Raw genomic sequence first — 16,275 nt, forward strand, 5'->3', positions numbered from 1 at the left:
GAGGCCACATATGTGTATGTTAGTTGCTTTTTGTACCCGTAGTATAGCCCAGAAATAATACTGTACATTTTGCACTTTTTTTTTTTTTTTCAAAGGTGCCAATCCTGAATGAGAAGCGGGGGGGACAAAGGCTTAAAGTGGAACTTCCCCTTTTGGGTGGAGCTCCAAATTAACCCTAACATTAACCCTGGCGCTGACCTAGATCCAACCGTGATCTAGGTATTTTGTCTTTTATTTTTTAATTATTATTTTGTTTACTTTCTCTCTGCAATGAGAAAGAGATACAATGTATCTCTCTCCAATTCAGAGAGGAAAAAACACAGGGTCAGGCTGCACAGTGACTGATCACTGAAATAGTCAATTAGAAGCTATCACAGTGATCAGGTGGCCCAAAACCATGAGTCTCGGGTCCCAATCATTAGTATGGGATCCAGGGCTCCCGGTGACAGCCTTGTCTTTGTGCCGGAAGCTCGTCACACAAAAACAGATACAAACATATGCAGCCCAATAGAAAAAAGCCCAATTCTGTGAGGCTGCATATATGCGTATGGTCGGTGGGAAGGGCTTAAAGAGAACCCAAACTCTAGAAGCTATGCCCAGAAAATGCAGGTAGAAGAAAAGGACTAGTCACCAGCATTGCTTGTGGCTTCCCTGGTGATCTTTTTCTTTACTGACTTACCATGCTTCCTGCATTGTTTACTTAGGAAAGTGGAAAGATAGTGCTGCATCCACAAAGGTTATACTATCTCTGTTACTATTTAATAGCTTTGTAAAGATGCTGATAGAAGTGATCTTGTTACCAGGCAGGCAGTTTTCATGACTCAGAGGATCTCCACAGTCTTCTTGGTTTGTAGGGCAATACAGCAAAAATATGAATCAAAGCACCACACCACTGTTCAGTAGTCCAGGTACAATTGTATTCCAGTAAGGGTCAAAATAGTAATCATAGGAGTAACCAATGCATTACAGGGGATTAAAAACACCCAGGCTGCCAAACCAGCTGCTGACAAGATCTGTGCAGATTATCACTTTGCATAAAATACTACTCCAGTTCCAGTCAATATGTAGCCCTTATACAGTGTTTCTGATTGCAAGCCCTGATTAAGGGTGTGTTTTTGAGCCCCAAAATATGTTGGGTACTCCTTTGATTGTCTCTTTGACCCTTACTAGAATAAAATTGTATCTGGACTATTGAGCGGTGGTGTGGCACTGGTGGGGCAGGGCTTTGCTTCCTTATCTTAAAACCTCTAGCAAGAACTGTGAGCAGCACAGTAGTGACATCACCAAATCTCATTCCAAATCTCTCGAGATTAGCAGTAAGAGACATTACAGATATACAGCTATAAGACTGGAGGCACAGGAGTGCCAAGACACCTTCACATACCAAGAACTGACCTGTTATTTTGCAAGTGGAAATCAAGACAAAATGTATATTTTTCAGGATAAAGAAGGCACAGCTAACACTTCTAGATGTTCCCTACAGCGTGTTTCAGGTATAGTATATTTTTACATGGGTTACATTGGTCCAGCTTGGACCAATGTAACTATGTATATAGCATACCTAGCCGATGCCCCTGCAAGCTGGAAATCACTGAAGTAGACATCGCTACTCCAGTGATCTCCACTTGTTTCTGGGTCCTGTGCTGAGTGACCGGGCTAATGCATTGTGAACACAAAAGGTCAGCACTATTCAGAGAATGCTTTGCATTTTCTGAATGAATTTGAAGCTGTTATTGGATGAGGTGGAGAGCGTGATGTTACTGTCCCACCTCATCCAATCACAGAACATTTTGCATTCATTTAGAAAATGCTAATCATTCTCTGACTGGTGCCCATGCAGAGCAGGGAACCTATTCACGATGCATCAAACCAGCTTCTCAGCAAGAGACCCAGAAGCAAGTGAAGATCACTAAAGTAGTAGTGTCCATTTCAGTGATTTCCAGCTTCCAGGGGCATCAGCCAGGTAAGGTATAAATATCTAGTTACATTGTCCAAACTGAAAAAAATTAATTATGTAAAACCATAAACCATGCCTGGAATTCTTTAAATGATGCTCATATAACCCTATAGGCTGATGATATACAATGGCAGAACTACATGGACAGTGCAGGAGAGGAAGTGAATATTGCAGCCAGAGCTGCTTTTTTATTTTCTCTACTGCTGAGGGATCTTTTTAGAAAATAAATGAGTCCGGAGCTGTCCAATAATATAAATAACACATATTTCAATAAGGGCATATTTATAATGCAAAGAATTGTAGATTCACTGATCATTATGTGATTCATACCATCGAAAGCTAAATCTTGTTGAGATTTGTCAAACTGAGCAAGTTGAGCCACTGTGAGAGCTTTCCCATCCTTTGGCTGGATATCCATATGCCATATTAATACCATTGCCAATGTTTCATTTGCTGTCTGGGATCATCTGCCATTCTCAACAAATAATTTTATTAGTGAATTATTTTACTAGTGATTCCATATGGCAGCTTGCCACACTTGATCTTTCTCGCAATGGAAATGAAAATTCTAACTGCAGTTGCATACACCAATATTTGCTTCCACCAGCAGCTGCTGAAAAATGTTATGCCTTGTGTGAAAAGAGAAAGCCGATATAATATAACACAGACAAGTAAATTTATATGATTTCAACCATCATTTGTAAATGTGTCACTTTTATGTGTCATTTAGGGGCAGATATCCCATGTGTGCATACTGTGCAGCTTCATGAGGGACCTCAGGGATTTAGGAACCCATTTGCTGGTCGGGTGGAGGCTAGGAGCCTTCATGTTGTCAGGCAGACTTGTGCATAACTCACTTCCATCTAGCTGTCAATCCATACAGGGTGAATCTTTTTTTTTTTTTTACTTGGCCAGTAGTTGAATAGGTTGCCCAAAAATTCAGCTTTCACAGGGGTCAATTGGTGACTCCACTAGTGTCATTTTAATTTTTATATGATTCCAGGGAGAATATTAAAATATTTGTTACCCCAACATTTCATATTTCTGATATGTGCCTGCTGTACCATGTACTTGTGTAAAAAATAATCTGTTCTCTTTGCATTGTTTGTTTTGTTCGAAATACCTAGTTATCCTGCCACTCTCCCTGCTTTCCTATTGCAGACTTACCATGATAGGCATGAGAGCCACATCCATCCCGGTGTGGTCAGTTTTCTGGCTCTGCTGGGAGCACAGCCTGTCTGTCCTCCAATGACATGCCCCCACTGCTCAGCTCTTCATTTAGAAGATCACTGTATTGCTTTTTCTATGCCTTTTGCTGACATGCCCCCTGCAGTCTCCACCCCCAGATCTCTAAGCCTCTTATGCAGCTGATAAGAGGTCATGAGATCACAATACATACAGTATATATACAGTATATATCTATACACAAATATTTTGTATTTCATTTCTATTTTAAACTGAATGCGCTGTTTTAACAGATAAGGGTTCTCATATATGATACTTTAAGGAAGGAGTGCACACTTCCCATGCCTGCTAATTGTTCCTGGTTTACTAATCGGCAATGGAAAATGTTGGGTGTTTTCCACAGCAAATTTTACAGTGAATTATTATACTGAACAAGTGAATTCTGTGGACTGCCTTACTTTGAGAGCTTATGCACACAGCTGTATAAAAATAGGGCAATTAATATGCAGGATCTTGCAGTCAGTGCTCCATACACCGTATGCATGTAATGTTTGAGCAATATTTAAACGTGGTCAGAATTACAGCATAAATGGCCCCATTGCTAGGTGTCAAGTGGCTTCTCAAGGAAGCCACCTAACGTCCTCCTTTACCAGGACTCAGGTGCCTTCTCAAGGAATTCTTCTGGCTTCCTCCATTGTAAAGATGCAGGTGGCCTCTCAAGAAAGCCGCCTAGCATCCTCTGTTGCTAGAACACCGGCAGTTATTGCTGCCTACTGTCTTCTATTGCTAGGGAACAGTAGCAGACAGCTACTCAAGGAAGTCTTACTCCCTCTTTTGCTATGACACAGGCATCTTCTGCCACCTGCCATACTTCTGTTGACAGGATGGAGGCGGCTCTTGTACTCCAACAGAAAGCATTAGCGTTAGCACAAGTATTTACATGTACACAGCATAAAATACAGTCTATATGCAGGAACGCAGATGCAGATTTTTATTTTTTTTTTTTTTTGCTTGAGGATCTGAATATGGCAACATGGTTTTCTGATTTTGAAAGTGGTTCTAAAGGCAGAAGGTTTTTTTTACTTTACTGCATTTTATGCAGTAAAGTAAAAAAACCTTCTGCATGCAGCTCCTCTCACAGCCCCCGCTAGATACATACCTCGGTCCATTGATGTGCACAAGAGTTGAGGGTCTCTCGGCTCTTTCATTCCTCATTGGCTCAGATACAGCAGCAGGAGGCATTGGTTCCTGCTGCTGTCAATCAGAGCCAGTGATGAGAGAGTGGGGGAAGATGTGCAGAGCTGAGTCCCACTCTGTGTCTTATGGACTTGGGAGCAAGCATGTGTGATTGCCTCCATAGCAAACAGCTTGCTGTGGGGGCACTCAGTGGTGAGGGGAGCCTGGAGCGCCGGCAGAAGAGGAGGATCAGGGCTGCTCTGTGCAAAACCATTGCACAGAGCAAGTATATATGACATGTTTGTTATTAAAAAAAGAAAGAACATTTACAATCACTTTAAGTGGTTGTGTGCATTAGCGTTAGCAGAAGTGTTTACATGTACACAGCATAAAATATAGTCTATATGCAGGAACTCAGATGCAGATTTTTTTTTTTTTTTTCTTAAGGATCTGAATGTGGCAACGCGGTTTACTGATTTGTAAAGGCAGAAGGTTATTTTTACCTTACTGCATTTTATGCAGTAAGGTAAAAAAACTTCTGCATGCAGCTCCTCTCGCAGTCCCCCCCCCCCCAGATACATACCTCGGTCCATTGATGTGCACAAGAGTTGAGGCTCTCTCGGCTCTTTCTCTCCTCATTGGCTCATATACAGCAATACAGCAGAAGGAGGCATTGGCTCCTGCTGCTGTCAATCAGAGCCAGTGACGAGAGAGCGGGGATGAGATGTGCGGGGCTGAGCCCCACTCTGTGTGTCTTATGGACTTGAGGGCAAGCATGCGTGATTGCCTCCGTAGCAAACAGCCTGCTGTGGGGGCACTCAGTGTGGAGGGGGGGAGCCAGGAGCGCCGGCAGAAAAGGAGGATTAGGGCTGCTCTGTGCAAAACCATTGCACAGAGCAAGTATTTATGACATTCGTTATTAAGAAAAAGAAATAACATTTACAATCACTGTGGCTGTGTGCATTGGCCCATAGAAAACAAAACACCTGCATTCAGACCTGGAAAAAAAAATTACCAATAAAAACTTTTTTTGTGGCTGTGTGCGTGAGCTGTGACCCACACATTTAGGCATGCATGCACACAGGCATATATCTGAGAGTGATTTATGCTATTTTAGGCAGTAAAATCTAATTCAAATTTGGATTTCTGCCTAGCAGTGAAAAAAAGCCAAAATAGCAGTTTTAACACAGAGTGTAGAATTTCAGTGAAATCAGCATTTCCAGTGCATTGTGGGCCTCTCCAGACTTTCTGACATACTATGAAACAGCTGTTTTTTTGTTGCTAAGGTGCCCATAACGCTCCAGAGGGAGAAATAACCTTATTATTATGCTACATCAGTTGGAAAAACACTGCAGTGGAATTAATAGAATATTTTAGGCATAAAAAAAATGATACTGTATACCATAAAGAATATTTCAATCTTTATATTTTCCCTCATAACTGGACAAAATGATGTATTATCCACAAGCTAAGCAGACACTTTTAAAAAGCAGACATCCTGGATCATTTTTCTTTAAAGTAAAACTCCAGCCAAGCTAAACACACCATTGGAATCCACTTATGTGAACCGTTTTACCTTTGTTCAGCCACCCTGCTGATTTACACACCCCCTGCATAGAAATACCACTGTCTGCTGTTGAAGCTCCTTGTGCACCTTTTTACTGAGGTTCTCCTTGCACCCTCCAATGAGCTGCCTAAACACTATTACCTTCAGTACCTATTTTCTAAAACACATGCATATTAGACAACATTTTGCAATGCAGTAGTAGCTGTAAAACAAAAATATATTTTAAAGCTAGGCTTACACATATGCGGCTCTGTGAGGTCTGTGGCACAGCAGCTTATTCATTTGGATTGGCTGCTGTGAGTCCTGAAACACAGGGAAAAGGTCCCTGCAGCATTTTGGAAATCGCAGCTTGCATGGGAACCGCATCTAGGCAACCACATATCGCTCAACTACTGTTTCTTTTCAACAAACTAAATGAACTGGACTTGGTCAAAACAGGTTCTTTGCAAGATAATGCCATCAGCTCAAAAATGAAAAAAATGAAGAAAACAAAGGAAACCAATGTCGAATAGACTCCCTCAAGAGTTGGTTCTGACCAGGTCAGTGGATTGCTCTCAAAAAGTCCTGGATTCTTTCCTAGATACACAAAATATAACTGGATACTAACATTTATAGGTAAAGTTGATCCAGGGAATACCCGATTGCCTCTTGGGGGATCAGGAAGGAATTTTTTTCCCTGCAGGAGCAAATTGGATTGTGCTTTGCTAGGCTTTTTTTTTTGCCCTCTTCTGGATCAACTGTGGGTGTAGGATTATAACTTCTTTTTTTTTAATGGTTGAACTGGATGGAATTTTGTCTTTTTTCAGCCAGACTAACTATGTAACTATGTAACATTATGTGGGTGAAGGTAGACAGAGGAATGTCTCTAATGGGTTTAATTGTGGTTTCTAAGGCGCAGGAAGAACCAAATTCATAACCCACTGAGTCACTGTTGAAAGGTCTTTATCAATAAATGAGAAGCCAATGGTCTCTGAAATAGAAAAGAAAGGGCAGAAACATGAGCCTTGATACTGCTAATACCGAGATATTGGTCCAGACCCAGATACAGGAAGAAAATGATTGATCCCATGAGAAGCTTCTCGGGTGGAAGCCCCAAGACTCACACTGTTAGTGAAGTATGCCATCCAAGTGCAATCACAGACCTTCCGGGAAATAGAGTTTATAGCTTTGAACATCGTAGGATTTACAAATTCAAAGATGCCCCTGTCCCATGGAACCTGAACTTCAACAGCCAAGTCATTAAAGCCAGCGAATAAGAAGCAGAATGGCAAATTGGACCTTGAGACAAAAGATTCTGACAATCTGGTAATACCCATGGATCTTCTGCTGTCTACGCATGGAATCAACACAGCTGACAAGGCTGGAACATGAATTTCTGCCCAGGACAAGATCTGCTCCACTTCTCTTATCACAGCAAGACTTCTGGTTCGTCTCTGATGGTTGATGTGTGCGACTGCTGTGGTATTGTCTATTGGATTTGGATCAGATGACCCTTGAACAGGTTGACCGAATGCTGATGGGAAAACCAAATTCCCTGATACTAACAAGATGCCCAGGACTCCCCTCAGGCTGGCATCCATTGTGAGAAACATCCAAAGGACTGTAAGAAAGCACTTCCCAGACTCCAGAGCCATATTCCTGAGTCACCAGGCCAGGGATAACCTAGTCTTTGATGTCAACAGCATCAGCCTGTCCAGAGACAGGACTGATTTGTCCTGCAACGTCAGAATGTAGTACGAAGAAGTTTGTTCCCTTAATGGGAGGTAGTATAAGTATACCACAATAGTGATACTATGAGAATATGTTTAAAAAAACAATTCTGTGCACAAATAAACAAAAATTTAGCTGCAAACAAAAATAGTGAAAAAAATCACCTCACAATTGTGTAGAAATGTTTGCCGCGCTCCTTAAACAAATATATACGGTAATAAATTATAATAACAAATATAATAACTTAAGTTCATAAATATACAGTATATAAAAAACGAATATAATCAATCCAATACACAAGTGTGTGCTAATAAACCAATGGGTCATAAATACCAAACTGAAAATGAAACTCATTAAATGGAAAATATCATAGTGCATGTCAATGAAAAATGTCAACCATGAACACTGTATCCAGTGAAGAAATGTGCGACAAGAAGACCTCCATTGTGATTTCACTTTGGGCACACTCTCATTTTCTAAATAAGATCCCCACAACATAGGTCATATTGCGCTCTGGTAAAAAAGGATCCAGGATTGCGTTGCCTTGTTGGACTGCTCACAGGAATCTCCTCTCCTTCACAGATCTTCTTTTATTTAATCTAGCAATCATCAATGGCTCACGTGGTATAAGTTTAACCAATCTCCCAAGAAAAAAAAAACTGGAATTGTGCTCACTGTAGCATTTTTTTTTTTGAAGTGTAATAAATTGCACTTACATGAAAGGATAAAGAGAACCACATATCCCTTTAAAACATGCACTGTTGCTTATCTGAATGGCTGTGTCTATCCCAATGCTTTCTTTTCAGGATCACTGTGAACAACGCCCATAACCATCCCTACGCGTTTTGTCACACTGCCATCAGGGATACAGTCTTGTCATGATGACATCATGTGATGAACCGCATAAGATGTGGTTCTGGGCATGGGATGTGGTTCTGGGTGCTATGGGTGTGTTCCTGACACTCATAACTGAGGAAGTGGCTTGGAGAAGTTGAGAAGCGTCTTCAAAATTTCAGAACAAGCACAGTTGAATGTGACTTACTACTACTAGCTACAAAGTGACCAGGATAAATGAGAATCTTCATAGAGAACCCTATTATGAAGATTCTCTCTCTCTCTCTCTCCCTCTTCCTATGTGGTCAAACAGGAAATTAGTGAAATCATCCCAAAGGGGACACAGACCATAATATAAAATATGGCAGAGATTGTAGCTCTTCCGCTATGACAAATAAGAGCTTTGGATGGCATTCCACTTTACACAAAACATTGTATCTTCCATTTCATGTAATTGTAACCCCCAATCAATTATATGTTTCTATTCTGTTACTAATATATCCCAGTAGGAGTGTTTATGAGAAAGTGGGCTGAAAATGGTTCGCTTTATAACTTTATACTTCTAGTGAGATAGGCAGCCATCAATTATTGATGTCTCATACATAAATAAAACAATAATGATAATAAACACAGTGCTTTCTTACAAGGATAGACCAGAGAAAGACAGGTACTGACAAAACCTGTCATTTGACTGACAGACAATTACAGCAGTTTTAAAATAATCATCTTTCTTTGTATTACTGCCAGCCTCTTGAAAACATATTTATACACATCATAGAAAAGAAAGAGCCCATACAAATGTATGAAATGTTAATTGCTGCTGATTAGAATTTGTCTTCTCTTGGCATTGACAGATCCTGACACAAGTCATATAATGGAAATTTAAAAAAAAAAAAAAAAAAAAGCCAACACACAATGCTAACTCTTTCAGTACTGAAGTCTGATTGATGCTTCATAACCAGTTATATTTTATGTGCTGGCAGTTGGAGTTTTTCTAAGTCACTTAAAAAAGTGTCACTTAAAAAAAAAAGAGGTGCCGGGCATGCCTCCAGCCACTCTCATTCATATGGGCTATGGCTAAATACCAGCATTTCTGAAAGAACAAAATTCTGACACTTCCAGGCAGTGTCAGAGCTTGTCCGCATCCTCCTGCCTCCCATTCTTACATTTATTATTACTATGTTGGCTTATCACTAAGATTATCTGCCTTCTTAGACAGTATGAAAGGATGCGGCAGGAGGGAGCAGGCAAGCTAAGTCACTGCAAGGGAGAGCTGGGACTTTGCCCATTCAGAACAGCCGGCATTTGGCCATAGCAGACCTCGGAGCTACTGCAGGTCTCTTTTTGAGACAAAGTCCTTTTTTTTTTTTTTACTTTTTATTGATTTCTGCAAGGTTTCAACAACAAAAACTGAAAGCTTAGCACATGCAGGTGTAGATATCAAGAACAAAAGAAAATTACAAAACTGTAACTAGCCTTAAAAGGTGTAAGTGTGTGTTGACGCTAGTCCAGTCAGTGGTACATAGTCAAAATAGATAGTATCAGGCCCCGCTGTAAACGCGATACAAGTTAGAATAAACAGAGCCACTCAACCCCAGTCCCAACCTGGACAATGCAAAATATGAGATTTAGGCGGTGGAGGAGTCCCCTAACCATTTGGCCCATATTCTTTCAAACGTTCAACTATTTGCATAGGTTGTTTTGTAGAGTGACAACTGGGAGTTCACCAGCTGTTTCCAGTATTCATGTGTAGGTGCCGTGGGTTTCTTCGAATGAAGTGTAATTGCCTTCCTGGCATAAAAAAGCAGTAGTTCAAATAGTGTCTTATCTGCGTTCATGGGCACAAGGCCATCAATGAGCCAAGGAGACAGATCCTTGGAGACAGGGTGATGGGGACTTGCACAAGTGTGTTGATGGTGCCAAAGATTCTCAAGACAACTGAATCGCTGGACATGTCCCCATCCTCTGGAACTCACTACCCCAATCCATCAGACTGTCACCTTCCCTCCTCACCTTCAGGCGCTCCCTGAAAACCCACCTCTTCAGGGAAGCCTACCCCACCCTCACCTAACAGCCGCTGCCCTTCCCTCCTCCTACCACTCCATCCCCCACAGCCGTTTCCTCCTGTACCTCTACCCCCTCCCTCCTAGATTGTACGCTCGAAAGAGTAGGGCCCTCTAACCCCTCGTGTGCTGTTTGATGTTACTGTTCTGTTTCATGTATTGTCCCCCCTCTATTGTACAGCGCTGAGCAAACCCTTTGGCGCTATATAAACTCGATAAATAAATAAATAAATAAATAAATAAATGTCCAGAAAATGTGGGAAAAATCACCGTCAGACCAAACACAGTGCCAAAACGTTGCAGGAACATTGGGATCCAGACGGTGTACCTTGTGTGGTGTGAAGGAAGCCTTATGAAGGATTTTGAATTGTATTAGCCGGTCCCGAAGTGAGACTAATTGTTTGAAGGGAGAGTCCCACGTGTCTGTCCAGTGAGTAGATCATGGAAGTAGTTTTTTGAAAGGGGATCAGAGCGAAAAAGGTCTTCCAGGTCTGAACATTTCAGCTGGATAGACCTATGGGAAAATTGGCTGCTGAAGGCATGTGCAAGCTGCATATGTCTAAACAGATAATGTAGAGGGACATTATAGGCCGAGAGCAGGGATGTAAAGGACACCATTGTTCCGTTGTCCATAATATGAGTGATTAACCTGATGTTGTGCTTGCCCATGTTTGTGGATCAGGAAAAACATAGCAGTGATGTAAAGAGGGGTTATTCCAGAGGGGATTGTGAGGGGATAATGTTGAAGTGTCGCGCATTTCTAATTGAAGCCCCAAATTCCAGGCCCTAACTGTTGATACCATAGAGGGGGTGAGAGGGTACGGAGCCTTAAGGCCACGAAAAATATGCACTGTGACATAGTGCTAGCATTAGTAATGTCAGGTTGGAGCCACCAATGCGCTGAAACCAGTTGTGTGGCTATATAATACTTATGGCAGTCTGGTTAGAGCCAACCCCCCCTGTACAGATGGGCACATCAAAGTAGTCAGCTTATAACATGGAATTTTTGGGCCACAAAAGGAAAGAGGAGAATAACCGATTTAGTTGAACAAAAAAAGATTTGGGAATCAATTGAGGGGAGTGGCGAAAACGTACGTACGTACGTACGTAAATTCGGGGAGTAATATCATTTTGATCAGAATTGAGAGTACAAAGATGCCAGCCATGGGGCTATGAGGTCACTATTAGCCTTATAAAAATCCATGGGAATACCGTCAGGACCCGGAGCCTTTCCAGAAGGAAAGGACATGATAACAGCGCACACCTCGGTAACGGTAAAGGGGCGTATCAAGTTCTCTCTTTCCCGATCCGACAACCAGCCCAGAGCTAAAGGAACTAATAAATCCAGAAGATGTGAAATGTCAAAATCAGAGGGAAGTAAAGAAGCATATAACTGCTGGTAATACTTACTAAACTCCTCTAATATTCTCCTCAGTAGAGGAGACCATGGTGCCCCTGAGGTGCATATTTTGGAGATGGGAGTAAGAGGCCTGTCATTTTGTGCTAGCATAGCTAAAAACCTACCATTCCTAGTTCCCTGTTCAAAGAAGACCTGCTTCCTATCTTTCAAGTGTAGCCTGGTGGCCACTGCCATACGAAGTTGCCGGTCACGTTTTGCCGCCATTAGGAGATCAAAATCACCTTGTGTGTTTGGGACTGTGAAAGATTGAGCCCTGTCCTCCACATACCGCTGCAGAGCTGAGGCCTCCTGCAGAGCTGGGACCTTACGCATGGCAGCTATGAGAGATACATATTGTTCTCTAACATATGCCCTAAATGCATCCCAAACCAGACTGGGGGGGGTGATACCTCATTGTTCTGCCAATAGGTTTGAATAGGAGTAGGAACCTCATCTGTGATCTTAGGGTATGTTATCTATTGTGCGCCCAATCGCCACAAGGAGGCATTATGAATCTCCCAAGATCTAATAGTCATGGCTAAGGGAGAGTGATTGGATAAGCTGCTAGGAAGGTACTCAACCATCAAGACATCAGTTAGCAGAGAGGGGCTTGCAAACACAAGGTCTATACGGGAAGCTGTCTTTTGAGATGTGGAATAGCAAAAGTAGGTTCTATTAAGGGGATGTTTCCACCTCCATATTTCAGTGAGGTCAGCAGCCTGCATTCAAACTCCTAGCTCCCCAGAGGAAGATCGTGAGGTAGAGGGCCTGTCTAATTCTGGGAATAAGTTGGCATTAAAGTCTCTCATGATTAGAAGTTTTGCATGGCAAAATGAGGAAACTTTATGCAATATAGTTCATAGCAGTACATCGGAGAAAGGGGGTGGCACATACACGAACACTATCACATATTCATAATTCCCCATACGTAGCACCAGTAAAAACATATTTGCCCATAGGATCAGTGTGGACTGCATCCACTACACAGGGCAGTGATTTTCTGATCTACACTAAGACACCCCTGAAAAAATAGAGTATGTGGCGTGAAAAGCGTTTTGAACCCATGGTTTCTTGAGTGTAAGTATTTTGCTGCCCATGAGGGGAGTCTCCTGCAGTAGTAATATCTGCGGGTTATGTGATTTAACATATTTACATATCAAAGCATGCTTGAATTTAGAGTTGAGTCCCCGGACATTCCACGAGAGGGCTGTAAACAACTGTGTAATCCAAATATCCATGGAAGTCCAGGGAATGAATAAGCCGGGACATGAGACCAGGGGTCGGGGAGAGAGGGGACCTGATGGGCAGCAAAATAGACCAGAGCCAACACACCGGAGTATAGATCATCTGTATAAGAACCAACAACAAAAACAAACAAAAATAAACAATGAAGTCCCCTGGCCATAAGGCCAACCCTACCAAAACTCCTCAGACTGAAAAACTAGGTCAGAGAAGCAGTGGCTTTAATCCCTTAACTGTACTAATGTCCAGTATGCAAACCAGTTCTTCAGAGGAGTCCAGGTGGAACTCTGTGTCGGGCCAAGGCCAGAGAGGTACAGCGATACACCCAACCTAGTGAAGAACTCACTCCAAGTGACAAAATGGAGGAACAATAGCACTGTTCAACAGGTAAAAAGTTTTGGGCATAAAATTAGCTAATCTTACATAATTTTGGGGTGCTGAAAACGAAAATGACCCTAAAAAATGTTGATTGGCTCTAGTTTCCATGATATATTCACCCATCTAATGACGTAAGCCATTCAAAATTATGATGCAACTTCAGCTGCATATTGCGCAATTGATACTGGTGACCAATAGAAAATTGCATGTATACTGAAATGATGCAATATTAGCCTTTAATTGCATCACTTCACTGCATAAAAGCTGCAGTATCTGTAGCTGATTGTAGTTCGACAGCGTCTTTACATTTCGTTTTATGCTTATATAGGCTACTCAGTAATGCCTCGAACTTGTGTGAATAAAGCAGATAATTTCTGCTATATCTGCGGTGAAATAACTTTTATCTCACAAAAAAGGAGGATAACAGGAATGATTAAGAAAGCCTACAACTTGTATTTTGGCTGCAAGATAGGAGACCAGGACAAGAGCTGGGCACCACATATATGCTGCAATTCTTGTGGGACGGCACTGGAGCAATGGTTGAATGGAAAAAAGGCATCTATGCCTTTCGCTGTGCCAATGATTTGGAGAGAGCCAACAGATCATGTTAGTAATTGTTACTTTTGTATGGTGCCTTCAATTGTAAAAGGGCTAAATAAGAAGAAAAAGTTATCTGTGCACTATCCAAATATTCCATCGGCAATACGTCCAGTTCCTCATGGAGAGGGGCTACCAATTCCTAAAGCACCAGAATCCTTCGTGGTTGAGTCAAGTGAGGAAGAACCTGAAGCGTGTAGTCACGTGCAGTTGTAAGAGATAGCCCTTTCCTCGAATACAAGAGAAAAGCCAAGAGAAGCAAAACCGACACAAACTGAAGACAAAACTAGTGAGAATCCTAAGTATTAAAATGATTCAACTTAGCTTATGGCTATAATTTTTCTTGGTAATCCTATGCAATATATTATGCCATTTAGGCTTTGTTATGTAGTCAATATCACTTGCTTTATATTTGTGGAAAGACATCTATCTATATAATTATTGTGCATTATGTAGTCATTACGCCTATAGTAGAAAACTTTCCGTTTACAGAAAAACTAGAGCCAATTGACAAATTTCATTGTTATATTTGAACTCAGAATGTGAAATTCATTAAGAAATGGATCCTTTTGTTTCCAAAACTGGCAAAAAATAAAAATTTGTTGAACAGTGTAGTGATCAAAGACTAGTGAAAACTTGCAGAAGGTGTCTTTGCCAAATGGGCGAGCTCCAGTAGGTGCAGCGCCTGCAGTACTGCTGAAGGAATGCAGAAAGCAGTCAGATGACAAGGGGGGACATATTCTTTCCCGAGTAGAGCAGTAGAAGGGATCCTCATCTAAGGTTTCCACCATGTAGCAGAATAGAAAATGGCGGTGCACTTTGTGAGTGCTAGCGGGCATCTAGCCAGGTCATGGAAGCTTCTGTGGAATCAAAGAAGCAGGTTGTTGTCCCATCAATCAACCACATTTTGCTCAGTAAGAGGAGACTATATTTAAAGCTCTTATCCTGCAGTCGCTTGCTCACCTCAGTGAATGTGTGCCTTCGTTGCTGTACTTCAGGCGAATAATCCAGAAAGATCAGGAGTTTCGCATTATCATGCCAGATGTCAGCCTTGGTTCTGGCAGCCTCCAGGATCATGTCACGATCCCTGCAGTTAAAGAGCCGAATAGGAAAAGGACGCAGAGGTGCTCCAGAAATGGGAGGCGGTAGGAGGCATATTTTACCCTTAAAAGAGTTGGATCGTTCCTATTCTTCCAACCCCCACTAAAGTGTATGTCCAACGTAAAACAGGATAGCATTGATTTAACCTTCTCCTTGCCTTTTCTGCGCAGAGTAACAGCTTGGTAGTATAGCTCAAATGTTATGTTGCTACTTATCTTCTTTGAGATGAACCTAAACAGCCAATAACCAGTCGCAGGTACTGACACATGGGGCATTGGGAGGGTCTGTAGCCCAGCCCTTCAGCGGGTAAACATGAATCCAGGAGAGTGAATGGAAAGTAACTGTAAATTCCAGAGGAAGTGGCTATCCAGCAAACCTGCTTTCGAACAAATAGGCAAAATACAGGTTTGCTTTAGGCCCCCAGCTCTTTATTAGCACAAGACAGCCCAAAGCCAGCATTAGTAGTGCCAAGTGTGCCAGCCATATAGTAAATCACTGTTAACCTACTGCAAGTGCTGATTTTGCTCTCAGCTCCAGAAAAAGAAGACAGTGCATTATTTGAAACAAATATTTTTACTTTTATCTAAGGAGGACTGCAGAAGTAGCGCTGGAGGGCTTCTGGGACTCTTCTTCAAAGCAATTTGTGATATGCAAACCTGAAGGAGAGGGACTGCAGAGACGTGGAGGTTTGCTGCTAATACATTTATATATATTTTTTATTTACGCCATAAAAGGAATTCACACCTAAGATATCTTTGTTATTTTGTAATATGGAGAATAAATCACTTTTGCAAGTACTGTATATAAAAAGATAACTGCATATTAAATTCCCTGGAGAGGAATTACTAAAATTCCACATACCAAAAATTCTTTACATCTACCTGCATTAACAGATAGATCATTAGCTCTGCAAGCTCTTGTCGACAGCACAGCTGCTATCACATGCTGGGTTCATACAGAAAACACTGTGTAATGCTGGCACAAGATTGCATCTATACTTTCAAAGAAACTATTAAGATAAATGGTGGTCTGTGCTGACCATGTGACTAACCTTACATCAGTCGTA

Source organism: Staurois parvus, unplaced genomic scaffold, assembly GCF_062004578.1.
Source record: "Staurois parvus isolate SC_StPar_1 unplaced genomic scaffold, SC_StPar_1.0 ptg000350l, whole genome shotgun sequence".
NCBI classification, from domain to species: Eukaryota; Metazoa; Chordata; class Amphibia; order Anura; family Ranidae; genus Staurois; species Staurois parvus.